Source organism: Mya arenaria, chromosome 16 (genome assembly GCF_026914265.1).
Source record: "Mya arenaria isolate MELC-2E11 chromosome 16, ASM2691426v1".
NCBI classification, from domain to species: Eukaryota; Metazoa; Mollusca; class Bivalvia; order Myida; family Myidae; genus Mya; species Mya arenaria.
Window position 1 is genome coordinate 26836622 of NC_069137.1, and position 13532 is coordinate 26850153.

At 37.1% G+C, this 13532-nt stretch overlaps 1 protein-coding gene across 1 annotated transcript in view; it reads left to right on the forward strand.

Moving 5' to 3' along the window:
• Nucleotides 1-13532, forward strand: part of LOC128221341 (uncharacterized) — a 399999-nt gene that overhangs the window by 68622 nt on the left and 317845 nt on the right. The gene's annotated exons all lie outside the window — the stretch shown is intronic.

Sequence of the window (13532 nt, forward strand, 5' to 3'; positions counted from 1 at the left end):
AGCCATTTGTAATACTGCTGAACTATGATGCCTGGGGAGGCCATACAATATTGGTAGCATTAAACATATATTACATGCTGATAACATATACATGTATGTGAAATGTCAGGAAAATACCCATTAACATTATTAACAAAGCTATTGTAGTATGAACTTTTGTTCCTAGTTTCAACTGATATCCGACGTAAACTGGCCTTTTTTGCAATCTCCTAAGGCCAGAAAGTCGCGTTTCCACAAGGCATTCAAAATTAACATTATTGTACACGGGATACCTTAATTTACATTATTGTACACGGGAAACCTTAATTCACATTCTTGTACACGGGATCCCTTAATTCACATAATTGTACACGGGATACCTTAATTCACTTTATTGTACACGGGATATCTTAATTCACATTCTTTTACACGGGATCTCTTAATTCACATTATTGTACACGGGATACCTTAATTCACATTATTGTACACGGGATACCTTAATTCACATCATTGTACACGGGATAGCTTAATTCACATTATTGTACACGGGATATCTTAATTCACATTCTTTTACACGGGATACCTTAATTCACATTCTTTTACACGGGATACCTTAATTCACATTATTGTACACGGGATACCTTAATTCACATTATTGTACACGGGATAGCTTAATTCACATTATTGTACACGGGATACCTTAATTCACATTATTGTACACGGGATAGCTTAATTCACATTATTGTACACGGGATAGCTTAATTCACATTATTGTACACGGGATAGCTTAATTCACATTATTGTACACGGCATACCTTAATTCACATTATTGTACACGGGATACCTTAATTCACATTATTGTACACGGGATACCTTAATTCACATTATTGTACACGGGATAGCTTAATTCACATTATTGTACACGGGATATCTTAATTCACATCATTGTACACGGGATATCTTAATTCACATTATTGTACACGGGATATCTTAATTCACATTATTGTACACGGGATACCTTAATTCACATTATTGTACACGGGATACCTTAATTCACATTATTGTACACGGGATATCTTAATTCACATTATTGTACACGGGATATCTTAATTCACATTATTGTACACGGGATACCTTAATTCACATTATTGTACACGGGATACCTTAATTCACATTCTTTTACACGGGATATCTTAATTCACATTCTTTTACACGGGATACCTTAATTCACATTCTTTTACACGGGATAGCTTAATTCACATTATTGTACACGGGATAGCTTAATTCACATTATTGTACACGGGATACCTTTATTCACATTATTGTACACGGGATATCTTAATTCACATTATTGTACACGGGATATCTTAATTCACATTATTGTACACGGGATAGCTTAATTCACATTATTGTACACGGGATACCTTAATTCACATTATTGTACACGGGATACCTTAATTCACATTATTGTACACGGGATACCTTAATTCACATTATTGTACACGGGATACCTTAATTCACATTATTGTACACGGGATACCTTAATTCACATTATTGTACACGGGATACCTTAATTCACAATATAATACCAATGAAAAAACAGGTTAAATATCGGCAGCATTGTTTTATCGCGCATCTACATCAAACGGAAAGCTTAATACTTTCTCCCCAAATCTTAGTTTTCACCTTTTAATATGATTTTAGCCCACAAATAAGTCTTTAAGGTATTAAGATGAAGATATAGCAAGCGAGGTATCAGCCAGAGAAGTATTCGGTGTGGAATTAAGGCATTTAACAGTGTTTATTACCAAAACGATTGGAATGTTTTTCATGAAATCGAGAGTCAATCCCAAGTTTTCCTCTGATGAAAATTGAATCACTTTATTCAAATGAATCTTTATCATAAAAACAAATAAATAAGAAATAAATGAATGCCTTGCCGTAATACGATGTGTTATTGTATACATCGACCTATACGATATGTTATTGTATACATCGATCTTTACGATATGTTATTGTATACATCGACCTATATGATATGTTATTGTATACATCGACCTTTACGATATGTTATTGTATACATCGACCTAGACGATGTGTTATTGTATACATCGACCTTTACGATGTGTTATTGTATACATCGACCTTAACGATGTGTTATTGTATACTTCGACCTAGTAGACAATGTGTTATTGTATACTTCGACCTATAGGATGTGTTATTGTATACATCGACCAAGACGATGTGTTATTGTATACATCGACCTATACGATGTGTTATTGTATACATCGACCTTTACGATATGTTATTGTATACATCGACCTATACGATATGTTAATGTATACATCGACCTAGACGATGTGTTTTTGTATACATCGACCAATACGATGTGTTATTGCATACATCGACCAAGACGATGTGTTATTGTATATATCGACCAAGACGATGTGTTATTGTATACATCGACGTATACAATATGTTAATGTATACATCGACCTAGACGATGTGTTTTTGTATACATCGACCAATACGATGTGTTATTGCATACATCGACCAAGACGATGTGTTATTGTATACATCGACCTAGACGATGTGTTATTGTATACATCGACCAATACGATGTGTTATTGTATACATCGACCTAGACGATATGTTATTGTATACATCGACCAATACGATGTGTTATTGTATACATCCACCCATACGATATGCTATTGTATACATCGACCTATACGATGTGTTATTGTATACATCGACCTATACGATATGTCAATGTATACATCAATCTAGACGATGTGTTTTTTTATACATCGACCAATACGATGTGTTATTGCATACATCGACCTAGACGATGTGTTATTGTATACATCGACTTATACGATGTGTTATTGTATACATCGACCAATACGATGTGTTATTGCATACATCGACCAAGACGATGTGTTATTGTATACATCGACGTATACGATATGTTAATGTATACATCGACCTAGACGATGTGTTTTTGTATACATCGACCAATACGATGTGTTATTGCATACATCGACCAAGACGATGTGTTATTGTATACATAGACCTATACGATGTGTTATTGTTTACATCGACCTATACGACGTGTAATTGTATACATCGACCTATACGATGTGTTATTGTATACATCGACCTAGACGATGTGTTATTGTATACATCGACCAATACGATGTGTTATTGTATACATCCACCCATACGATATGCTATTGTATACATCGACATATACGATGTGTTATTGTATACATCGAACTGTACGATGTGTTATTGTTTACATCGAACTTTACGATGTGTTATTGTATACATCGACCTAGACGATGTGTTACTGTAAACAACGACCTATACAATACGTTATTGTATACATCGAACTACACGATGTGTTATTGTATACATCGATTTATACGCTAAGTTATTGCATACATCGACTTATACGATATGCTGTTGCTTACACCGAACTATACGCTGTGTTATTGTATACATTGATCTATACGCTGTGTTATTGTATACATTGATCTATACGATGTGTTATTGTATACATCGACTTATACGATATGCTGTTGCTTACACCGAACTATACGCTGTGTTATTGTATACATTGATCTATACGCTGTGTTATTGTATACATTGATCTATACGATGTGTTATTGTATACATCGATCCATACGCTGTGTTATTGTATACATTGATCTATACGATGTGTTATTGTATACATCGATCCATACGCTGTGTTATTGTATACATTGATCTATACGATGTGTTATTGTATACATTGATCTATACGATGTGTTATTGTATACATTGATCTATACGATGTGTTATTGTATACATTGATCCATACGATGTGTTATTGTATACATTGATCTATACGATGTGTTATTGTATACATTGATCCATACGATGTGTTATTGTATACATTGATCTATACGATGTGTTATTGTATACATCGATCTATACGATGTGTTATTGTGTCTACTCTATACAGAATTGTTCTTTAAATGCATTAATTGATAATTATGTTTAACTGTTATACACTTACATACTTTGTATTATTTTTTTAACAATATTATCAGCTTAAAGCAAACGGGTTATAATGAAAATACTGAAAACACACGCGTATTCACAGCCTTACAACACAAGTGAGCATGCATTTGAATGTACGGCCGGTATCCCGTGTACATGTTTTCCGAATCCGTAGACCGCATCGGTTCGAGACATCTGCATTTCAAATCGGAAACCCTTGTAAATGTGTCGGCGTATAATAAATTAAACGATAATTTACGCTTCCGGACATAACATTTATAAATTATATAAAATTTCAAGTAAATGACGGATCCAATGTAAAAGTCAATATTTAGAAAAAAACGACTTCAAAGTGTCGCTGCCGAGGATTAAACCCGTGCAATTAGGAATGTATTACACTCTTAATAAAACAAATAGAATATATGCAAGACGTGATTGAGTACACATGAGTAATTATGGCGATATCGACCGTAAATTAATGCGAGCTAAGTTTTCCGTTTCTGTAAAAACCTGACAGATATAGGGTCACTGTAGCATTGGTGACACAAAATGGGGTTACATCGACCTATGCTGTGTATTCTTGTATGATATAACTATATAATGGACAATTGTATAAGGTCGGTATTCCGTCTGCACGCTTTGCGCATCCGTGTTCAAAATCTGTTCCATGCATCCGTAGTCCACCTATGTTTAACGCATCCGTAGTCCACATCCATTCCACACATCCGTATTTCACATCTATTCTTCACATCTGTAGTCCACATCTGTTCCATGCATCTGTAGTCCAAATATGATCTACGCATCCGTAGTCCACATCCGTTGCACGCATCCGTAGTCCACATCCGCTGCAGTAATCCGTAGTCCACATCCGTTGCACGCATCCGTAGTCCACATCCGTCCCACACATCCGTGTTTCAAATCTGCTTTTTGCATTTGTAGTCCACAAGTGATCTATTCCACGCATCCTTAGTCCACATCCGTTCCACGCATCCGTATTTCACATCTGTTCCACGCATCCGTAGTCCACATCCGTTCAACGCATCCGTATTTTACATCTGTTCCACGCATCCGTAGTCCACATCCGTTCCACGCATCCGTATTTCACATATGTTCCACGCATCCGTAGTCCACATATTTCTTACGCAAATGTTTACCTTATCTGTTAGACACATCCATAGTCAATTTGTTCTACGCATCCGTAGTCCACAGCTGTTCCACACATCCGTAATCTTTATCTGTTCCACACATCAGTAGTCCACAGCTGTTCCACACATCCGTAATCTATATCTGTTCCACACATCCGTAGTCCACAGCTGTTCCACACATCCGTAATATATATCTGTTCAACACATCCGTAATATATATCTGTTCAACACATCCGTCGTCCACAGCTGTTCCACACATCCGTAATCTATATCTGTTCCACACATCAGAAGTCCACAGCTGTTCTACGCATTTGTACTTCAAATCGGAATCCTTATTCAATGTGTCCGCGATTGTTTACGACGCAGATAAAGTGCACATTAATGTCGGCCTTTATGGTTATGCATTTCAATTTCGGTCAAAAGAAATATATATATTCGCTAGGAGTTTATTCTCTTTTTTCTAACAAATGGATTTCAGTAATATATTGAGTACATATCACAATCACCTGCTACTGATACTTAGTTAATCGGATAAAAAGTAACCATTGGTAAAAAACATTGATAACATTTTGATAAAAACCTATTTTTGGACCAATTTTGAAGATTTTCATATTAGAAAAGCTTTTGAAATTTATATTTTGAAAATAAAATAAGATTTTTAAACTTAGGGCGTAATAAAGTAAAAATATGGTTACGGTACATATAAACAGTACATATTGTCAACATTCGGGTAAATACTGTTACCCTCGGCTTCGCTCGCCTCGGGAAAGAGTATTTCCCTCATGTTGACAATATGTACTGTCACACTGGAAGCCATGCAATATTTATATAATATTTACCTTGTTTTGACGGTCATATTAGCTTTGTGTACTTAGTGTGTATTAAATGTCTATGTCACACGACACACTTTAAAGATGAACTCTCACAGATTCACAATTTTTACAAAGTTCTGTTTTATTCTTTGTCTTGGAAAGAGCATTTTTTGCGTAAATATCTACAAACAATGATATAAGATTGATGATAAAATATCAGATCGTAGATTTTCATATTTCCTATCGAAAATGAATGTTTAATATACTAACGTTTAAAGAAAAATGCATAAAACATCAATTTGTGAACTTAGATATAAATAATCTGCGATCTATTTCTTTTATCAGCAGTATTATTTAATTTGATTCCATGGAAATTCTCAAAAGTGGACTCGTTTCACGACAAAAAAAAGCTGTAAAAACGTTCATTATGTGAGAGTGAAGCTTTAGAGTAAAAGTTATAATACAGTTCGAGTTCAGTATATGTATACCCCTAGACTATTATTGATGTATAAACACCATTCTGCGAATAATTTCAATTCAATGTGTAAATAATTAAATTTCAAAACGATCAAAACAGAAAAATGTACAGAAAAAAAAATGAATGTTGCAACGTATGATTCTAAAAGAAAGCAATACGACGTCGAAACAGAGCTGATATAAGTCATTGTCATTATTCTTATATAATGTAAGACTCACAAAATGGCAGAGTCCGACAAACGGACTTGAATCTACTAACTGGCAGGTTTTTATTGTATTTTAATCATCATATCATGAAAGAGCAAGGGTTTGATTTTCATATGATATAAATATTGTATACCTCCATAATATTTATTGCGTCTGTGCAAAACGAAATTTGACAGTACCGGTGGATATATTATGATGTCATTTCCGGTTAATTCAATTTTCGGCGTCATACCGGAAATCATAACAATATAAGTTGACGTCACCGAATTTGACGTCAATGATGCCATATTGAGAAAATGATAATGAGCGTTTTGTGCTCATGCAAAGACATAATTGATTATGCTTTTTCATGATTTAATTCGAAAAATAATACTGTTCTTTGTTTATGCTATTGTTCTTTAACTCATACGAAAATATCAATCTCTGGTATCCGGTTTACAGTTACGTTTGTCAATGTATTGAGCCATTGGTGGTAAGGTACAATTGTGAAACCAAGAGGCCCCGTATACTGTTGGTATCATTTGAAAAGGAATTGCATACTGATAACATATATGTGAAATAAATGTCCGAAAGAAAACCTTATTTACAAGGCTATTGCAGTTAGGACCTTTGTTCTTTATTTCAATTGAAATCGGACGTGAAACTCTGGCCTGTTTTTCAATCTTCTCAAGTCATAACATCGCTTTTGCAAAGCTGCGTCGGTGTAATGTAGAAATGTTATCATGTGACCTCAGCGATATTTTAAATATCATATAAGAGCAAATAACTGCTTCGATATTTTAGATAAATCATCACGTGATTGTCTTCATTTCACAAATACAGCAGCGACGTCATTATTCAATGTGTACACAAAACACTATACGACAGGAATTGTTAGCAAGTAAACATGTCTGCACTATGTCTAGAAAATGAACAAATACAGTAAAACAGGTTTTGAAGGTATTTACCATAATTAACGGTGGAATTTTGTTCTAGATATAATTATTTTATTATGTTATATTTTGTTTACCTTGTTGAAGTTGTTTAATTAAATTAATATCACCAATTTTAAAACATTTTACAATTGTGTTCGGTATAATAAAATAAAAATCATATGGCAGCATTTGTGACATGGATATTGTCAACCCTCGAAACAGAATGTCATTGTCGGCTTTCGCGGGTTGACACAATCAATATCACACAGTATGCCATATGATATTTATATAATGTATCAATCAATCTCCAAATGATACCTTCAGTATTGATACATTCAATACATAAAGACTGATTCCTGTCGTACGGCGAGACATTTGGAATGATCATTAACACAAGTGTGCGCTTGAATTACGACTAATTCCAGTCGTACGGCGAGACTGGGGAGATCTTTGGAATGATCATTAACACAAGTGTGCGCTTGAATTACGACTGATTCCAGTCGTACGGCGAGACTGAGGAGACCTTTTGAATGATCATTAACACAAGTGTGCGCTTGAATTACGACTGATTCCAGTCGTACGGCGAGACTGAGGAGACCTTTTGAATGATCATTAACACAGGTGTGCGCTTGAATTACGACTGATTCCTGTCGTACGGCGAGACTGATGAGACCTTTTGAATGATTATAACCACAAGTGAAATATACGCTTGAATTACGTCTGATTCCAGTCGTACGGCGAGACTGAGGAGACCTTTTGAATGATCATTAACACAAGCGTGCGCTTGAATTACGACTCATTCCAGTCGTACGGCGAGACTGATGAGACCTTTGGAATGATTATTAACACAAGTGTGCGCTTGAATTACGTCTGATTCCAGTCGTACGGCGAGACTGAGGAGACATTTGGAATGATTATTAACACAAGTGTGCGCTTGAATTACGTCTGATTCCAGTCGTACGGCGAGACTGAGGAGATCTTTGGAATGATTATTAACACAGGTGTGCGCTTGAGAATTACGTCTGATTCCAGTCGTACGGCGAGACTGATGATACCTTTGGAATGATCATTAACACAAGTGTGCGCTTGAATTACGTCTGATTCCAGTCGTATGGCGAGACTGAGGAGACCTTTGGAATGATTATTAACACAAGTGTGCGCTTGAGAATTACGTCTGATTCCAATCGTAAGGCGAGACTGAGGAGACCTTTTGAATGATCATTAACACAGGTGTGCGCTAGAATTACGACTGATTCCAGTCGTACGGCGAGACTGAGGACACCTATTGAATGATTATTAACACAAGTGTGCGCTTGAATTACGACTGATTCCAGTGGTACGGCGAGACTGAGGAGACCTTTTGAATTATTATTAACACAGGTGTGCGCTTGAATTACGACTGATTCCAGTCGTACGGCGAGACTGAGGATACCTTTTGAATGATTATAACCACAAGTTAAATATACGCTTGAATTACGTCTGATTCCAGTCGTACGGCGAGACTGATGAGACCTTTGGAACGATCATTAACACAAGTGTGCGCTTGAATTACGTCTGATTCCAGTCGTACGGCGAGACTGAGGAGACCTTTGGAATGATTATTAACACAAGTGTGCGCTTGAATTACGACTGATTCCAGTCGTACGGCGACTGAGGAGACCTTTTGAATGATCATTAACACAGGTGTGCGCTTGAATTACGACTGATTCTAGTCGTACGGCGAGACTGAGGAGATCGTTTGAATGATTATTAACACAAGTGTGCGCTTGAATTACGACTGATTCCAGTGGTACGGCGAGACTGAGGAGACCTTTTGAATGATTATTAACAAAAGTGTGCGCTTGAATTACGACTGATTCCAGTGGTACGGCGAGACTGAGGAGACCTTTTAAATGATTATAAACACAAGTTAAATATACGCTTGAATTACGTCTGATTAAAGACTGATATTCTGTTTAAGTCTGTGTTATAATACAGTCTGAGAATTGCTTTAGTATGAGCTAATAAGTTTATCCAGTACCTACAATCAGGGATCAAATTCATGAACATCTCAAAGGTTATAGACAATATGATAGGTTGATACCGAAAAATGCCTTCTTATGTTTTACTTTTTTGACTTTAATCTTTAAACAAACAAAAACAAACATATTAATAAGTTACAGATAAAACAAAACAACTAGCGATATTCTGGCGCTTTTTAACTGGGGAATTTATGGCCACGTAGCTATTTATTAAAGATTTCAAGTCGACTTTGAATGAATGCATTAATGCTATTTTGTAACTGGTCTTAATCTACGAAAGCATATCTGTCAAGCATAATGTCAAGCGTTTGACGATTAAAAAATGTCATATATTTCCTGTAAAAAGCTGTCGCGTCACAATATCGGAAGACAGTCTGCGATTCCAATCTATATAATGTGCTATTGCCAAAACCGACAAATGCGATGTGATATTGCATACATCAACCTATACGATGTGATATTGCATATATCTACCTATACGATGTGATATTGCATATATCTACCTATACGATGTGATATTGCATACATCGACCTATACGATGTGATATTGCATACATCAACCTATACGTTAGTTGCTGCATACATCGACCTATACGATGTGATATTGCATACATCGTCCTATACAATGTGATATTGCATACATCGACCTATACGTTAGTTGTTGCATACATCGACCTCTACGATGTGATATTGCATACATCGACCTATACGCTAGTTGCTGCATACATCGACATATACGATGTGATATTGCATACATCGTCCTATACGCTAGTTGCTGCATACATCGACCTATACGATGTGATATTGCATACATCGTCCTATACGCTAGTTGCTGCATACATCGACCTATACGATGTGATATTGCATACATCGTCCTATACGCTAGTTGCTGCATACATCGACCTATACGATGTGATATTGCATACATCGTCCTATACAATGTGATATTGCAAACATCGACTTATTCGTTAGTTGTTGCATACATCGACCTATACGATGAGATATTGCATACATCAACCTATACGATGAGATATTGCATACATCGACCTATACGATGTGATATTGCATACATCGACCTATACAATGTGATATTGCAAACATCGACTTATACGTTAGTTGTTGCATACATCGACCTATACGATGAGATATTGCATACATCAACCTATACGATTAGATATTGCATACATCAACCTATACGATATGATATTCAATGTATCGACCTTTATGATGTAGTATCTCACTAAACGTTGTGTTATTGTATACATCGACCTATACGATGTTAAATTGCATACATCGACCTTTACGATGTGAAATTGCATAAATCGACCTATACGTTGTGTAATTGTAAACATCGACCTATACGATGTTAAATTGCATACATCGACCTTTACGATGTGAAATTGCATAAATCGACCTATACGTTGTGTAATTGTAAACATCGACCTATACGATGTTAAATTGCATACATCGACCTTTACGATGTGAAATTGCATAAATCGACCTATACGTTGTGTAATTGTAAACATCGACCTATACGATGTTAAATTGCATACATCGACCTTTACGATGTGAAATTGCATAAATCGACCTATACGTTGTGTAATTGTAAACATCGACCTATACGATGTTAAATTGCATAAATCGACCTATACGTTGTGTAATTGCATACATCGACCTTTACGATGTGAAATTGCATAAATCGACCTATACCTTGTGTAATTGTAAACATCGACCTATACGATGTGAAATTGCATAAATCGACCTATACGTTGTGTAATTGTAAACATCGACCTATACGATGTGAAATTGCATAAATCGACCTATACGTTGTGTAATTGTAAACATCGACCTTTACGATGTGAAATTGCATAAATCGACCTATACGTTGTGTAATTGTAAACATCGACCTTTACGATGTGAAATTGCATAAATCGACCTATACGAAGTTTTATTGCACATATAGACCTAAACGTTGTGTAGGATTATACATCGGACTATATAATGTGATTTTCATATATCGACTTGTGCAATTTATTATTGTAGACATCGACATATGCAATATGATATTGTATACATAGACTTTAACGATTTGATATTGCATCAACCTATGCATTGTATTATAAAAGACATATATCAAAATCTGTCACGAGTCCTCATAAGATACACATATTAAATCAACGTAATCAGGTAAATTGTTTGTAAGCTACCCTTTTGCGAATGTTCAAACTTCATGGAGGAGTTATATAAAATTCATGAAAATATATCAAATGATGTGATGACGTGCCGTTTTTTTCCCAAACAAATCGGAAATAATTTGAACCAAAATAATATATATTTTATTCCGTTAATAAGTTGAATGAATACTAAGATAATACCCAGTAATACTTACAACATAACCGCTTTTCCTTTACTGACATTTTACTTTGTTTAGTTCAGCTTTTTACGTTCAAGGGTGAGGCGGTGCACGTCCCATACCACGTCTAGATTCTAGCATTGTCCCTGATTCCGGGTATGGTGCTACACGTTCCATACCACGTCTAGATCCTAGCTTTGTCCCTGATTCCGGGTGAGGCGCTACACGTCCCATACCACGTCTAGATCCTAGCATTGTCCCTGATTCCTGGTATGGCGCTACACGTTCAATACCACGTCTAGATCCTAGCATTGTCCCTGATTCCGGGTATGGCGCTACACGTTCCATACCACGTCTAGATCCTAGCATTGTCCCTGACTCCGGGTGAGGCGCTACACGTCCCATACCACGTCTAGATCCTAGCTTTGTCTCTGATTCCGGGTGAGGCGCTACACGTCCCATACCACGTCTAGATCCTAGCTTTGTCTCTGATCCGGGTAAGGCGCTACACGTCTCATGACACTACTAGATCCTAGCTTTCTCTCTGATTCCGGGAAAGACGCTACACGTCCCATGACACGTCTAGATCCTAGCATTGTCTCTGATCCGGGTGAGGCTCTACATGTCCCATACCACGTTTAGAACCTAGCTTTGTCGCTGATCCGGGTGAGGCGCTACACGTCCCATGACATTACTAGATCCTAGCATTGTCTCTGATCCGGGTGATGCGTTACATGTCTCATGACACGTCTAGATCCTAGCATCGTCTCTGATTCCGGGTGAGGCGCTACACGTCCTACGACACTACTAAATCTTAGCTTTGTCTCTGATTCCGGGTGAGGCGTTACACGTCTTATCACACTACTAGATCCTAGCTTTGTCTCTGATCCGGGTGAGGCGCTTCACGTCTTATGGCAATACTAGATTCTAGCTTTGTCTCTGATTCCTGGTGAGGCGTTACACGTCCCATGTCACGTCTAGATCCTATCTTTGTCTCTGATCCGTGTAAGGCGCTACACGTCTCATGACACTTCTAGATCCTAGCTTTGTCTTTGATTCCGGGTGAGGCGTTACACGTCCCATGACACGTCTATATCCTAGCATTGTCTCTGATTCCGGGTGATGCTTTACTTGTCCCATGCCACGTCTAGATCCTAGCTTCATCTCTGATTCCGGGTGAGGCGCTACACGTCCTATGACACTACTAAATCTTAGCTTTGTCTCTGATTCCGGGTGAGGCGTTACACGTCTTATGACACTACTAGATCCTAGCTTTGTCTCTGATCCGGGTGAGGCGTTACACGTCTTATGACACTACTAGATCCTAGCTTTGTCTCTGATCCGTGTAAGGCGCTTCACGTCTTATGGCACTACTAGATTCTAGCTTTGTCTCTGATTCCTGGTGAGGCGCTTCACGTCCCATGTCACGTCTAGATCCTAGCTTTGTCTCTGATCCGTGTAAGGCGCTACACGTCTCATGACACTTCTAGATTCTAGCTTTGTCTCTGATTCCTGGTGAGGCGCTTCACGTCCCATGTCACGTCTAGATCCTATCTTTGTCTCTGATCCGGGTAAGG